The 17,158-nt window shown below is 41.6% G+C and overlaps 1 protein-coding gene and 1 long non-coding RNA gene across 5 annotated transcripts in view; both read left to right on the top strand.

Moving 5' to 3' along the window:
* The window catches only part of dglucy (D-glutamate cyclase), a 38,993-nt gene that overhangs the window by 19,971 nt on the left and 1,864 nt on the right, over positions 1-17,158 (top strand). The window lies entirely within an intron of this gene.
* Positions 5,196-11,257, top strand: LOC144050513 (uncharacterized). Its single transcript, XR_013293867.1, has 2 exons — positions 5,196-9,793; positions 9,884-11,257. It is a non-coding gene; the product is annotated as an uncharacterized LOC144050513 (long non-coding RNA).

Below are 17,158 nucleotides of genomic sequence, written 5' to 3'. Positions count from 1 at the left end.
AAGGTAATTTGAATTTCAATACAACACTTGTTTTAACAACACATGGGGATACTGTATGTACTGTATAGGATTTTGAAATAGTGTTGAGTTTAATATACCTCAGTTCAAGTATACAGGTAGTTTTTGAAGACATTAAAGAAGCTATTGATCGTATGTTTACACTGTCTCAGCTATGACAATACAGTGGCCCAGGTAAAAGGAAATTCATTCAGGACAGAAAGTCACAGTCAAAGGTAGGCTTCAAATCTTTAAATGAAAATCGTGACTTCAATGTGGTGGCTGACTGGTTAGCACGTCCGCCTCCCAGTGCAGAGGACTTGAGATCGAGTCCGGGCTCCGGCCTGCCTGGGTGGAGTTTGCATGTTCTCCCCGTGCTCTGGTTTCCTCCCACATTCCAAAGACATGCATGGCAGGTTGATTGGACACTCCAAATTGTCCATAGGTGTGATTGTGAGTATGGTTGTTCGTCTCTGTGTGCCCTGCAATTGGCTGGCAACCAGTTCAGGGTGTACCCCGCCTACTGCCAGAAGCCAGCTGGGATAGGCTCCAGCAGCCCCCGCGACCCTTATGAGGACAAGCGGTTAGGAAAATGGATGGATGGATGGGTGACTTCAATGTGTTCAATTTTCGTGACAATTAACAACACGAGATGAACTAGCTAGCACTGGATTACGAGCTATGATCGTACAATAAAGCTTACCTTCATACTAAAACTTCTTTCTTTCTGCCCACTTTGAGGGCTCTGCATGTCAACCAACGTTCGCACGAGATTTGTTGCAAAAGTCGCGTGGCTGGACAGCAGCAGAAAAAACACTTGTGACTCCTAGTGGCGACTTCTTTGACTACAAGTTGTCATTTCTACAGGTACAAACCATGACTTTTACAGATACAAATTTAAACTTTTTACCACAGGTGCATTTTTTTAAATTTATTTTTACAGGTACAAATCACGACTTCTATAGATACAAATCTATATCTATTTTTCTACAGGTAAAATTGTTTTTTTTTACTACAACTACAATTTTCTTTTTCTTTTTTACAAGTACAAGCTACTTTTGCAAGCTACCATGGGGAATGTTGCTTTCAAAAGCATAATTTGTCCCTTTCTTCCCCGTTTCACATTACAGCATTACAGCTTTGTTCGCAAGCAAAGCTTTACTTTACCTCATTGGATGACTGTCTGTCTGTCTGTCAATCAAATTACAAATCAAATCAAGGTACATTACTTTAATATTATGGTACTTGATTATGTTACTAACAAAAACACTAACGGAACACATTTTAAAAGTAACCCTCCCAACCCTGATTGTAACGTAGATTTGTCATTTACTATTCTCGAGTACCTGCCAGCTTCGTGGTTACTACATGTCCACTTACTTCAGAAAAATGTCTGACAGCGACAACACACCTGTGCTTTATTTCACACATGCACATTGATCAGTCTGGGTGGCTGCCATGTCACGCGGTGTCACCATGAAGGTGATTATTTTTTTTTGTCAGGAAACAAGAATTCTGGAAAAAGGAAGAGATCCACTGCACACTGTTAAAAATTGAGCCACAATTTATTGACTTGCACCAACAACCCATTTCGCCAAGGGCTTCTTCAGGCTGTCCATGCGGGTGTGGGCTCTGTCTTAGGCCCCACCCAGACAGAAGCAAAGCCGGCTTTGTTCCTTGAAATGATACACAGAAGCATTTCAAGACTTTCGTGCAAGGACGGACTGGGCTCCAAATTCAGCCCGGGAATTTTAGATGGAGAGGCCCACAATGCTCATGAAACAGTGTATCTGAAGATGCAAAGAAAGATAAAATATGGAAACTGAGGCTGTGGCTTGAAAAGAATAATGCCTTAGTTTACCTCCTGAAGAACATCATGCAGTAGACAAAATCATGGTGCCATTCAAGGGAAGACCTAATCTGAAAGTCTACATGCTGGCAAAACCTCATAAATGGGAGTTCAAGATGTGGGGATGTGCAGGACAAAGTGGTTTCCTGTCTGACTTTGATGTTTGTCAAGGGGCAGCAGATCTAGACATGGAAAGGTCTGAGGTTGGTTCGAGTGGAGACATTCTCAAACTAACATCAGCCCTCCCCGCAGAGAAGAATCACAAAGTGTTTGCAGACAATTATTTTACATCACTTCCACTTTTGGTTCGCTTGCGAAAGAGAGGGATATACTTTGTTGGCACCATCAGGAAGAACAGAGTACCCGACTGCAGCATGATGGATGAAAAAGACCTGAAGAAAAGTGGAAGAGGGTCCATCGATTACAGAGTCAACCAAAACAATGTGATAGTTGAAAGATGGTGTGACAACAAGCCCGTCAACCTGGTGTCCTCTTTCGTTGGCATCACTCCCCAAGACCATGTGAGACGCTGGGATCGAAAGACCAAATCATATGTCATGGTTCCCAGACCATTTATTGTGGAAACCTACAACAAATTCATGGGTGGTGTGGACCTTCTGGATATGTTGTCTTCCCTGTACAAAAAAAGAATAAGATGGTACTTGTATATTTTTTGACATAGTGTCACAGTGGCACTCATCAATTCTTGGTCCCTGTACCGAAGAGACCTAATGTCATTGAACCGAGAAAAAAACATCATGCCCCTCAGAAGGTTTCAGGCCTCAGTTGGCTCTTCGCTGATAAGTCCAGGAAAGGCAAAAGTCAGGGTTGGCAGATCACTCTCTCCTCCAACAATATCCACGCCACCACACTCCACACCATCACAATCACCACAAGCACCACCAAAGAAGAGGTGTCGATCAACCACTGTGTCTCTAGATGTGAGACGAGATAAAGTTGACCACTTCCCAACTTAGCACAGGTCACTTCTCCCATGTGCGTTGTGGAAAATGCAATGTCCATCTGTGCCTGAACAAAGACAGGAACTGTTTTCATGCCTACCACATGGGCATAAGAAAAAGTGGAGGAAGTAGTTTGGAAAAAATCTAGGGACTGTTTTTGTCTCAACCGAATGTTTTCATGCTTACACTGTTCATAATGTAAGAAAAAGGTAACTGTTTGGGGAAAAAAATAGACAGATTGTCTTTTTGAATAGCTAAAAACTTCTTCTTTACTCATTTTCATAATAAAAGAAAAAGTTAAGTTTAGCTAATTAGTAAGCTTTAGCGGATTCAACTTTATGATCGCGGTAATGTTTGAAATGTGTTCAGAATGATAAATGAAGCATCTGGCTTGTCAATTCTGATAAAAACATTTTTTATCAAATGCTATCCCAAAAGCTTGGTCTCAGTTGACCAAGTCTGCTTCAAGCGCACTGAAGAGGCGGGACTACTACTCCAACCCCCTGGGACACAGTTTAAAAGCCAGCGCGCGTAGGAACTTCCCTCTCTTCGTCGCCCCCTTGTCTTCTTTGATATTCTCCTTCTTCACCTCTGCTCTTCCTGCCCCATGAACTTCTCCTGACCATCACAAAAGACATGGTTGCCGAACACGCTGAGAGCGACCACGTGGCTTCCTTCTTTGAGCCCCGGACTTGAGCCACGGCGCCCCCCAAAAGCACGCATCACGCAAGGACTCGCAACCACACTGCGCGTCCCAAAACGCGCGTCTATTCCTGCCGAGAGCTGACTCACCTACCTTACGCTCTCTGAATCACGCAGCACCCCGCCGACCCGGTTCCACGACGGCTTTTAGGTAACCGCGCCAGCGAGCCATTTCTGCTCCAGCCGTGCGCCCGAGACGCCCTGCAGGACCCAAACCAACTGACTGCGGCCTCTTAACCGCGCAAACACATCGCCACCAACCAGAGACCTGCAGCGGCCTCTCAGTCGTGCACCCATCAGCCAGACTCCAGTGCAGCATTCCAGCTGCACATGCGCCGACCGCCCAGATTGCCTGCAACTGAGTTTTCTTCAACTGAGGATCGACGCTCGCCGAGTCCCTCTTTCTCCCGTGCACCTGAACCAGTCCGTAAGTGCACCTTCATTGCAATCTGACCATGTACCAAAGTCGCAATGCTTTTATTCAACTATAAAAGAATTGACAGGGCAAAACGCTTCCATCTGTATTCCCCATCTACCTTTTTTGTGCTGTCCTCGCTCCGAAGCTTCTAGATTTCACCAGCTAGACAGCGAGTTAACGACGTTCCAAATAACCAGACTTTGTTTTCCTTTTGGGCTTTTTATTTGAACAATGGCCTCTGACCATTACCCTCTTTAGGTCGTCGTAAAACTACAAAAAAAAACAATAACAAACAATGTGTATTAGCTAACTGTACACGACACACTCTCATGCTAATAGCTAGTTACATTGCACAACTGTAGGAATTATTTTGGAGGATTATTATACATTTGCCGTGTTGAAGTGAATTGCCTCTTGGGAAACACAAGTCAACGTAATAGTGTAGTAATTTCTGTTTAGGATTGCTATGTATTGCAAAGGAGTGTTATTGTATTTGGTGAAGTTGCAAGTGGACGACTCAGCTGCCGAGTGGGGACAACTGATAAGAAGACGTGACGCACGTCAACGCCAGGGTCCCTGGACTTGCATGCCGCATTAGAGAGTGTGAAGTGAGATAGGAGTTGTTTTTCTCTTTCTGTCATGTAATCAGATGCCCCGATTAGTACATATAAGGGGACTGTTTGAATGATGAACCAAGAGAGACTCTGTACCGATCAAACTAAGGCTGCAGTTTTCTCTTCCTCATGAGTAATCATGAGTAATAAATTTGGAACCAGATGCCTCTTCTCTCTTTATTTGATAAATGTCTACATCTGAACCTGACATTTAAATTGGTCCTTCGTAGCCGGATTGCAACATACCGGAGGTGCCCAGAGGCAGAGCCGACGACCAAGAAAGACCGTGGCCACGGCAGCTGTCCCTTTTTAGGGGACTGGACCTCGGCCCTGTTTCTGGGGACTAAAGGTTGAAGCAAGCCAGGAAGAGAGAAGGCAACACTGGTAGGACACTTCTATTTTCATTGGCGGATTTTTGGTAAATAAGTGTCCGTTTAAAGTTAAGGGCTACGGTGTCATACGCGCGTTTAAACTCCGTGGAGAAGAGGGCGACGGTGTCCTGTACGTACTTAAAACTAAAAAAGACAGAGTGAGTCTATAAAACAGAAAAGACAGCGAGAGAGTCTATAAAACAGGGAAGCAGACAGAGTGAGTCTATAAAACTGAGGAAAAGAAAGAGGGAAAGAGTCTCTTATCTCTAATACTGTCCTAAATTAACTAAAATTAATACACAGTGTTATTTTCTTAACATCACATGTACTTACGGACAATTCTTGTCTAAAGCAACAACGAAACAGGATCCAACAGTGTGCGTAGCACATAAACGAGTTGGCGTTGCGTGCTGCCACATTGGAATTCTCTTCTACCAAAACAATGAACAAAGCAACCCCTGGAGGGCGCTCTAAGGTTGCACAAACTCAAACGGTGACCTTCTGAAGGGCAGAATACTCCTCGCCTGGTACAATATACAATTGTACCACTAAACTTTTACTTAAACATTTCTAGACATTAAACATGAATGACAATCTACTTCTCATCTGGTAAAAGTAAAACCATGTCAACAATGGGTCGCAAAAATACTTTTACATTTCCATCTTTTACAGTTTTCACTTCTGCTTTACGCACTTTTTCATCCTGACTCTCAAATTTTTTTACAACTCTTCAAATAGACCAGTCATTTCTGTGTGCTAAGGAATCTTTCAATCGCACAATATCACCAATATTTAGGTTTGGTTCATCATCAGTCCATTTTTTCCTTTGTTGTAAAGTTGAAAGGTATTCACTCTTCCATCGTTTCCAAAAAGAGTCCACCAGACACTGTACTTGCTTCCATTGCTTGGAGTAAAGATCTGGAGGTGCAAAGACTCCTGATGGTGCAGATACTGTGTTGGTGTTTTGTGTAAGGAGCTTTGCGGGAGTGAGAAGGGTTGGCATGTCCGGATCCGTTGAGACTGGTACGAGGGGTCTTGCATTCATCATAGCCATCACTTCTGAAAGTACTTAGGACTTCATGTGTGAGTTGGATATGTGTTGCTTTCAAAAGAATGCTGTCCAGGATGCGTCTAGCAACTCCTCTCTCTCTCAACTCTCCTGGTGTATGGCTTTTGCTCAGTGGAGACATGAAAAGTAAAACAGTCATTTTCAAGGTTCCACAGCATCCCTAAGCTCCTCTGCAGGGGTAAATTGTCCAGTTCTAAATCTAAGTCTTTGAGATCCTTTGCTCTATCAGCAGAAGGAAAAGCTTCCACAACTTTGTGGTCATTGGAGGCTATTTTATGTACCTTTATGTTCTACTTGGCTAACATGTTTTGTGCGTTTGTGAGTATTTCGACAGCTTCTTGTGGTGAAGCTGTGGACGCAAGACCGTCGTCCACATAAAAATGTCTCATTATGAACTGCTTGGTGACATGTCCCTGCTCTTCCTCTCCCTCGACTGCAGCACGCCTTAGACAGTAAGTAGCCACCGCTGGGGAGGGACTATTCCCAAAGACGTGGACTTTCATTCTATAGTCACAAATGTCTTTGCTCAGATCATTGTTCTCATACCAAAGGAATCTCAGAAAATCCCTATGATCCTCTCTTACTTCAAAACAATAAAACATGTGTTGAACATCAGCTGAAAATGCTATAGGTTCTTTCCTAAAACGCATGAGAACACCTAGTAGCGTATTGTTTAAATCAGGCCCGCTCAGTAAGACTTTGTTGAGGGACTGCCCTTGAAACTCTGCACTTGAGTCAAAAACCACTCTGAGCTGGTCAAGCTTTTGGGGGTGATACACACCAAAGGATGGTAAGTACCAATGTTCTTTGTTTGAGTCCAGGGGTGGAGCAATCTCCGCGTGGTCTCTGTCCAACATGTTTTGTATGAACTCTGTGTATTGTCTTTTCATTTTAGAGTTTCGTTCCAGTGTTTTTCTGAGGCTTTTGAGACGCTTGAACGCTTGTTCTCTGTTACTTGGAAGCTGCAGTCTGGGAGAGCGGAATGGCAACGGTGCCACCCAGCTATTATCTTCGCTTTGGAACACTTCCTTTTCCATTATGTCAATAAAGTCTCTATCCTCTACTGACAGTGCTGGTTTGTCATCATCTTTTGTTTTGGCAAAAACTGTTTGTCCCAATTTATCATTGTGATTGTTTTCACTGTACATCCTGGAGGCACATGTGGTGTTTGGCTGGTAGTTGATTTGAAATATGTTCTGGCATGGGCTCATGTAAGAGGCACGGCCGTTTTCAAGCACATGTGCTTTTAAGACGTTTACAGTAGGGGGCTTATGCGTCTTCCCTAGGCAGGCTTCTCCAACTATAACCCACCCTAGGTCTAAACGCTGTGCATAAGGCATACTGTGTGGTCCATTAATTCTCTCTCTGACTTTATGTACTTGTATAAGATCTCTTCCCAAAAGTAGAAGGATAGGTACTTGCTCTTCGACAGGAGGTATTTTGTCTGCTACCTTCTGTAAGTGTGGGAACTGCATAGCAACTTGCGGAGACGGGATCTCTCTCCTATCGTCTGGAATCATGTCCCATTCTATTGGGTTTGGGAGTGGGAGCTTGACTCTACCATCCACCGATTCAATCATAAAGTTTACTGCTGTCCTGCCGACATTATCTGACAGTCCTGAGCATGTTCTGAGCTTGAAAGTGTCTGAGCGTGTCTTAATGTTAAAGAGCTCAAAAAACTGTGACTTAACCAGTGACTTGTTACTTTGTTCATCTCGCACCGCATACATCTTTCTTGCCTGGTCTCTTTTGCCAACTGGATAGACGAACACAGGGCTTATTTTTGAACATGAATGTGGGCTATCTGCATCACCACATATTTCTGTGCATTTAGAAACAACTGATACACTTTCACTATTCTGTGTCTCCCCGCCATCATCTTTGTCAGCTTCAGAACTTTCAGCTGGAGCAGGAAGTGGATCTGGATGTAATACTGATAAATGTCTGTCACTACCACAGTCGGTACACTTGATTTGCACGCTGCAGTCTTTTGCAAAATGTTGCGTTGAGCCACAACACTTAAAACAGATTCTGTTCTCTTTTATAAATGACTTCCTTTCATCTATGGGTTTCGCTCTAAAGCTTTTACACTTTTTAAGCGGGTGAGGCTTCTTATGTATTGGATATAGCTTGTCGGGACTCTCTACTAGCTTGCTGTAGTCATTTCGGGTTGAACGAGCATCTCGAGGGACATCTGTTTTGTGCAAACTTATCACTTGCCTGTTGTTTCCTTTGAAGCTTTTCTCTTTCTTGAAGCTTGTGCTGGCAGGTGAAATGATGCTGAAGCTTGGGTCGTTCTTTATTTTTGCTTGTTGTCTCACAAATACTGAAAAGATACTGAAAGGGGGAAAAGTCACTTTATGTTCCTCCTTGTATTTCGCTCCTGTAGCAATCCATTTTTCTTGTAATCCATAGGGAAGTTTCTCCACGATGGGGTTCACTCCACGAGCTGTGTCCAAATATGAGAGACCTGAAAGATATCCTCCATCCTTTGAACATTCTATTTCCTGTATAATGTCACCTAGTTCTCTTAACCTTGTGTTTTCTTTGTTGCTGAATTTGGGAAACAGTTCTATCTATTTTAACAGTGCATTTTCTATCATTTCAGGAGATCCGTAACATTCTTCAAGTCTTTGCCACACAAGGTCAAGCGCTACAGTTGGTTTGAAGACGTATGCTGAACGGATTCTTTTGGCTTGTTGACTTGACTCCTCTCCGAGCCATTTTATCATCAAATTTAGTTCTTCTTGGGCTGTAACATTCAAATCTGTTATAGCATTTTTAAATGACGCCTTCCATGCCCAATAGTTTTCTGGGCGGTCATCATACTGCAAAAGTCCTGTACTTAACATTTCCCTACGTGTCAAGTACCTTGAAATGTCTTTTACACCTTGTACATCTGACGGTGTGTGAGGGACGTTGCACGGATACAGTTTGGGGGGATTTGGTGTCACGGTCTGTCTTGTTTCATGCTTCTTTTCAACACTGTGTGTGCTTTCATTACTCTGCGTACATGGCCATTTCAAGTTGTTCCCGTGCAGCTTTGCGACAAGCGAGTGGATCAACTTGCAATATGAATCCCTCATGGCGATTTTCTGTGTGTTTCTGTACATACTCTGCTGTGCATTGCATTGGATTATCCGGTGGTTCCACTAACATCTGGCTCGGTTTGCTTTTTGTGAGTTCTTCCTCCTCTTCATAAACCGCAATCAGAGTGGGCCATGTTCCGCGCCTCCATTGTTGAGGCGGCCGATCGGAGCTGTTGCCGTAAGATAATCGTTGCCTGTTGTCGCAGCAATCCTCGAAGGGATGCCGTCAAGCTGAAGAAGGAGTCCTATCGGGCCTTTTTGACCTTGTACCTTGAATTTAAGTTGTCATGTACAGCATTCTTGAGTTCTTTTATCACTGTGGAGTCATAGGGGGCACAGGTCATCTGGCCCAGCAACTGTTCCTGCATAGGTGGAGGTGACCTTTCCTCTGACATAACCAGTGTTGCTGCTTTCAGAGCTTTCACCACATCTTCAGCAAATCTAATGTCAGCCTCTGAAAGTGTGCAGAGATCTTTTTCATTCCTTCGTACTTCTGGTGACAGCAGAGCTGCTGAGATTGCTGATTGCTGCTCCAAGAAACAGTCCAGCATTTCCAATGAGCTACTCCACCGTGTCACGACGTCAATCACCAATTTATGCAAAGGCAGGCTCAGTAATCTTTGCTTCTCTTTAAGCTTGTGACTTGCTGTGGTGCTACGATGAAAAAATTATGCGATGCATCTTACTCTACCTATCACTCACAGGAATGATCCATGGCAGAGGTCAATTTCCGTCCGTCCGTCCGTCTTCTTCCGCTTATCCGGGGTCGGGTCGCGGGGGCAGCAGCTTTAGCAGGGAAGCCCAGACTTCAGGTCAATTTGATGTATTTAAATCTATTTGATTTTATTTAAAAACTCATAGTTAAATTAATGCATTAAAATTACATACAATGTGCATAATTTAATCAATTCTAAAATGTATTAAATGTAATTAGTTAATATTTACTAATATGGTTTAAATAATCAAAGTGGTAAAACAAATAAGATTGTGTTTTCATAAGAGTTATGAGAAGTGAAATGAGGAAACCGGAAACGATTTAGTGTGTGGTCTGCCAGAAATTAAAGAAGAAGAAGAAGGTCGGCACTTGTGGGTAGACACAGTCGTACATGTGTTGGTAAGTAATCCGAGACAATCCATGTATAATTACTCCCAAATGTGTCCTCCACGTGCACTTTCTAACATATCACATCAATATCAGTTCATTTATGATCAAATTTACGTAGCTCAAGATTATTTTAAGCAGTTTTATCTTGGTCACGTCGCGGACATGCGGCGCTCAGTAGCATAGCTAAAAAGCTGGCTATTTCACAATTTCCACGCACGCTCGCTATTTTTTACAATACCCGCGAGCGTTATAGTTAACAGGCTCGCTACTTCACAATACTGGCGCTCACTAGCGTCATAGCTAACAAGCTAGCATTTTGGCTAGCTTGATAATGGACTAACTTAACCCTTAGGAGTCCGTTATCATAAAACGACTACTAGTAACATCAGTAGTTATTGCATCCCCCTTGTCCACAATAATTAGCCTATTCATTTTGAAACACGTTAGGCTCTGAATCATTACATGCGTGGACCCTCTAAAGCCTGCGCTGCTCAGTGAGATACGGGCTTTATAGAGTACTATTAAATACTGGCCTGGAGTATAAAACAATGTTATATGTTGATGAGTTTAATTCTCACTAATATATATTTTCCCCCCCCCCAAATACTGAAGACATTTAACATTTTCTATGCATATTTTTACTGTTTATGAATCTACTTATAGTATATAGATGCCATATAACTGTGATAATGTTTGTGTGAAATATATTGGACATACAGTATAACTGTAGTGTAATGAATAACACTTTTCACTCCCTTCCAGCTGGTGAGATAGGAATGCACATGGGAGGCATGCTCTCAAGTTGATAACACTGTGGGTCTGAGGGAGTCTAGGTCGCATACCTGTCTAATCATATATTTCCGGCTTTGGACGAAACTGGAGTAAACATGTCAGTAAATCTCTTGTCTGTCTATTCTAATTGCTAACCCTTTGTCCAGCCTCAGAGGAGGAGTATGCTTTTTTCATCTATAAAGCGACTGTGTGTTTTGAGATGGACACACTCGAGGCTTAACATCACTTTTGAATGTAAGCATGTCTTGTGTCTTTTAGGAGCTCCTAAAATAAATCTTTTGCAAAAGAAGCTTCTTCATCAGATCTCATTTTTCAATTATTTTTGAACACGCAAAGATTACACTTAATATAGTAATCAAATAATACCTTCAATTGGTGACCTCCGACGGCGACAAATTGGGACGTTTTTGCAACAGCTGTGATGATCTTGGACAACTGAATTTCTAAATGCGCAAATATTAACAAGGTGAGTGGACTAATTATCCACGTAGAGAAATTCTGTTTGTTTGGGATTACTCAGAGCTGCATTACGTCCGTACCAAATTGTATTTGAGATCTGTGAACAAGTTAGGGGGGTTTTAAAGTCGTATTTGTTACGGAGGGACGCGAAAGTCCTCGATTTTGACAATTACTACGACATTGAACCATGCATGGGTTGGCCGGTTGAATACGGAAGTGACGTCAAGTGGGAGCGCTCCGCCGTTCGGAAACGGCATATGAGATTGGTTCCGCGGTGGAATAGGCTGTCTTTTTATTTTTATTTTGGTATGAATAAGCCCTCCGAATAATTTTACGGAGTGAGCGGAGAGGATAAGCCGCCCGTGTGGTATCATTCACACGGTGTTTGTGCTGTGGGTTATTAAAAACCGTGGGACATAATTCCTCGGGGTGTGTGTGTTGTGTCGAATTAAGCCGCTCGTGTGATATTCACATTGGACGCGAGAGCTATGAATTAAGCCGCTCGTGTGATGTCATTCACATTGGAAGCGAGAGCTGTGAAGAAGCCGCCCGCGAAGATCCAGATAAGTATTTATTAAGTCGCGCAAAAAGATATTTAATTTCTGTTTCGTTTTTTCTTTTTCTTTTTTTTAAAAAAAAAAATATATATATATATATATATATATATATATATATATATATATAATAATTTTTGGGGGGATTAATGAGAATAGTTTTGATCTGTTCTATTGTAGTATCATAAGTGAGACGTCACTGACTTTATAAATATTATAACGACTAAATTATTACATATAATGGACGACATTTTTGACCGAGACTCAGGGTGGTTTGATTTGCGTAAACTTCCGGTCCATACTCAAAGCTTGTCGCTAAGCGAACAAGTCACGGCCGCAACACTCGTCATGGCTGAAGCGCTGCCACCACGGCGACGGCGGAAGATGAAAAATCTTTTAAATGAATGGATGCGGACTAATTGTGATAAAGGTTGGTTCCCACCGTTAAAATCTGAGACATGTCTGATTGCATTAATGAAGTCTGTAGAAGTTGATTGTGTAAACAGCGCCAGATGCTGATTACCTCCGTGAAAAACACATCTATAGTTTCTTCGAATGGAAGAAAAGTTAGACGGTGTGGGGTCGTGGACCAAATGTTGGTTTGTGCTAGAATGTTAGCGTTGGGTAGCTCTGTGAAAGTTGCTCGTAAAACTGTTGAGCGAGTCCGCTAGCCACGGCTCGGCTAACAGCAACGTGTTTGATGAACGCATGGCGAATGCTAGGCTAAAATCTCCGCCAGCTTAAAATTGTTGGAAATGAGACATGACCGGAAAATAGATTAAATAAGGCAAAAATTTTCGGATTGGAATTGGCTCGGCATGCGGAGATTCCACAGTCTATTGGTTCTAGATGGCGTACTAATCTGGAGCATGTGTGACTTGTGTGATTTGGAGGGTATGTTTTTTGTTATAAAATGACTAGGGTCAATTGTGTGATTATAATGGGATTTTTTCTAGTTGGTATGTGTGTGCGTATGTGCCCCAAAAGTTTGAAAAAGTTGAGAGAATTGTTGAGTAATCGAATGAGACCTAGATAAGGAAAGTGGGGGCTATCCGGGTGGTTTGGAAGTTAACTGAATCTGTAATTGGGAATAAGAAATGTGTGGATGGATATTTCATTTGTTTTTCTTTAAAATCTTTAACTGTATGTTTGGTGTTGTTTTTGAGTAGAAAAGACTGGTGTGATAATGGCGTTTGTTTTTCGTATAGGAATGTAGAAAAAAGTTTTGAATGTGATTTTCCCTCCCCCTTTTTTCTGCTCCTTCCCTGTGTCTTGGAAGAGAGGAGGGGGATTTGTGTGGAAAATAGGAGTCAGAGGGCAATGTGTCCTGTAATGGGAGCTTTTCTTTTTTCTAGGTAAGAGAAGAATGCGGAAAGATAAAGAGGTCTAGATGATAACTACAGGCCACTATCCATATAATTTTTTTTTTTTAAATCTGGTCTGTGTTTTTATAGTTGAACGAGTAATAAAACCAAATTTTAATATAGTTGAATAAGTAATAAAACCAAATTTTAATTGAAATAGACTTTTCATTTTTGATTTTTTGATTTCCCCTGCATCTCTGATAACTCATTCGTAGGTGTGAAAATGATTTAACCTTTGTCCTTATCTGAGTCCCATTCTAGAAGTCTGGAGAGGACTTTCCTCCAAGTGGCCAGGGTGACTGACAGCTGTCACATTTTCTTAAATTTGAGGTAACATGTAATGAAGAAGAAGTCTATGGTAGACATATGCGTAAATATAGTAATACTACTTGCTATAATGTAGAACACATTTAGATGAAACTACAAAATACATATTTTTTGAGAAAATTATTATTTTTTTAATTATAACAAGCATATAAATCTCTTGCTGTGATCTCATCTCCCTCTGTCTGTTCCGAGTGTATAAGTGTTTCAGGCAGGTTCAATCTTTGACGAGAGGTGTTGTTCTTGGGTGTCTCCAACGTGCTGGAATAACCTGGCTGTTGGGCACAGAGTGGACGGCGAACTGAACAATGGTCACTTTCGGGGGGGGGAAGTGATCACACGGACTGCGATAAGGATGGTATACTGCAAATCCGCTCGCCATGAGACTGTTCAATGACTCTTAAGAATCATCTGAGCAAAATGTCCATCAACTCTTTGAGCAGACATCTCAAACTCTCATCACAGCCGTCCTGATGAAACTGTCAGGGGTCTCCAGTGACAGCTAAGGCCTGCTTTGAACTTTGCCCTGCATAAACTGCTATCAACAAGGACAGGAAGGAATATGAACTCCAGTGTGGACTCAAAGTTCGAGTCATCTGAGATCGGCCATTGAGTCATATTTTGGTCTGTTTTGAGTACAGTTTGCACTCTGTACTGTGTCGGAAAAGGAGATGTGATCTATAGCAACGCAGTTTCGGAAATTGAGAACGGCTTATGTGAATTAGGGTAGTATAAAATGTATTCTAATCTTTAATACTATATTTTCCGTTGTTTGATGCTTGTTGAATTTGGTCTTCTAATTTTTGCCCATTTTCCTTTTAAATTGTAGCTTCTGGATTGGACTCAGATGTGGAACACTTACGGCAAAATTGCTGGTTAAAATTTTTAAATTTTTGATTAAGGTCGCAGCACTGATTTTTAATTGGGTCATGATCTGCAAAGTTGCCTACTGTGTTGTACAAGCCCCACTACTCTGTAAAAGAGGTGAGGATAATTAGCATTTTAAGATTACTTTTTGGTTTATTTGAAGTAGATATTCTGATCTTTTATCTTATTTTATAGTTAGTTTGCTTTTTCCTCACTCTGTGTTGCCTGGACAGTATTCAAATTTGCGCCTCAAGGGCTTTTGTTTTTAGGAATTGTTGTTGCAAGACTAAGCAGTATCTGCTGCTGTAGTCTTGGTGTTGGCCAAATTGCCCCAATTTGGTTTTTATTATCAACAGGACACAAGGTGTCAGTTTTTTTTTTCCCTTTCTGAAGCAGCAATTTGTAAGCGGCTGCAGTTTTCACATTCAGGTCTGAAATGATCAAAATTGATCTTTATCAGATGAGGGAGTCAGTTACTGGTCTGTCTGTGTGTGTCACGAAGGAAGGTATGCACACAAACAGTTCATGTTGAATTAAATCAATATAGGACTATAAGTTAGTCTGAATGAGGTAATATTTCTATAGTATGTGAGTGAATTAATTCACAGATGGAGAATGGAGAGGATTTGACTTGGAGGAAAGTAAGTTCTACAAAGATGACAAAAGACAACCCGAATAGCAGAAAATAAGGTAAGTATATTCAATTTCAGAAACAATTGAAAAGTATAATTTCTAGAGCCCATGGAATTTGCCATTTAGGTGTGGAAGGAACATTGGGACACCTGGTGGACATTATTTTATGAGACAAGTTGTAAAAATGAACTGTAGGACTGCAGTGTTTATTAAAGGTATAAATTTATATATAAATCTCTTCTCAGACTGTTTATGGCCCGGCCGGACATGAATAGTTCTGAGTTAAGATGATGTTGTTTTTAAATGATTTACACTGCTATAATAAAAACCAGCGTAAAAAATACAGAAATTTGATGTATGATAAAAAGTACATTTATGCTAAATCTACAATAGTAAATATGGTAAAATATTTGATTAATCATTATCTACTATTATAAGGGCTTCTTAGGAATATTGGATTAGACTAACCCATTTGAAAAAACAAAAACTTCATAAGATATAAAAAGGCTGGACTCCTTTTGAGGGTCATAAAAACAGGCTGTTTCCCACCCCCAATGTTCCGCTGGGGAGTCACACGTTGAGAGGCCCCCAGTAATTAAGGAGATAGTGTCTACATTCTCTCAGCTAAACAGATGTTCCTTCAAAAATAAATGATTGTGAATATGTGTGGTTGAAAGTAACTAAACGGAAATGGTCTTGTCCTCGTTGGCTAGGTCCATTTAAGGTCAAGGAGCGTACATCCTGTGCGGTGCACTTGTATCGGAAAGGAGATACTTGGTATCATCTCTTATCTACAAGGCCGGCTGTTTCTGGTTCAACAATGCCACCAAGGGCAACCATCTGATGATCTACGCCCACACCAGTTGGAGCCATCTCACCGAGCCCCACCACGCCGTTTCCAGCTGCACGCGCAGGAGGTCCTGGAAGGAGATTCATTGTAGTGCCTTTTCCATGGGCAAAGCTGACCAAGTGTCAATCTGCTGTTTGAAAGAGAAATCACTCAATGGTGATTTGAGTCACATGCCCCTTTTCATCAATTCACAAGGATAGAGTCACACTGGGAATGAAGTCCCGTGACCTTTCCTGCGATCTCTGGCAGTGAGCCAGGGTTCGGAAAAAGGCTGACAGCGCCTCTAAAAAAAAAAAAAAAATCATCAACCAACGACTGACAAACATCCTTCTCCTTCGACGAAAGAACTTCTTCTCAAGATGGCTTCGATGAAGAACTCTGCTACTAATTGCTGCATTGTGACGGTTTTTCTCTTGTTAATTGTTGTGCCATTTTGTTTTTTCATGAAACCCCTTGACGTGAGTTTGAATACAACACACCGGTAAAAGAAATGTTATTTCTACCCAAATTCCAATGGATAATGAACTGGGCGTATAATAACTCAATTGTCCTGACCGTTGCTCCTAACACAAACACATCTGTCAAACTCCCCATTAAATCTTTGAAGGGATTTAGTAGTGGGGGGCCGATGAAGGGGGGCCTTTGGCTCAAGTACTGGTGGTATTTGACAGGTAGTGTTTTACGACTGGACTGGAGCACCTTCATTACCACCCAAAGTGGCCGATATTGGCCGTCAGGTTCCAGTGGTGAAGCAGTTTATTTTGCCAAGAGAGTAACATTGAGAAGAATGGGACATCAATTCGAATTAACTTTTGTTCTTCCTGAAGGTAATATCCGGCCACCTAATGTAACCATAAATAACACCTTTTGTTATGGCCTAATGCTGTGGGCATGGTTCTCTGGAACTGATCCCTATTTTCCAATTTTAATTTGCATTGATAAAACTATGAGTAAGACAGAACAACCTAAAATGACTAAATCAGAATCATATAGCCCTTGATATGTTACTTGCAGAAAGGGGTGGTGTTTGTTCAATGTTCGCAGAACAATGTTGTACTTTTATTCCTAATAACACTGCACCGGATGGAAGTTTAACCAATGCCATTGAGGGACTCCGAACACTTAATAAAAAAAAATGA

The sequence above is a fragment of the Vanacampus margaritifer genome, chromosome 1 (assembly GCF_051991255.1).
Source record: "Vanacampus margaritifer isolate UIUO_Vmar chromosome 1, RoL_Vmar_1.0, whole genome shotgun sequence".
Lineage (NCBI taxonomy): Eukaryota > Metazoa > Chordata > Actinopteri > Syngnathiformes > Syngnathidae > Vanacampus > Vanacampus margaritifer.
Note: the sequence above shows the minus strand (reverse complement) of the source record. Positions and strands in the feature narration are given on the sequence as shown.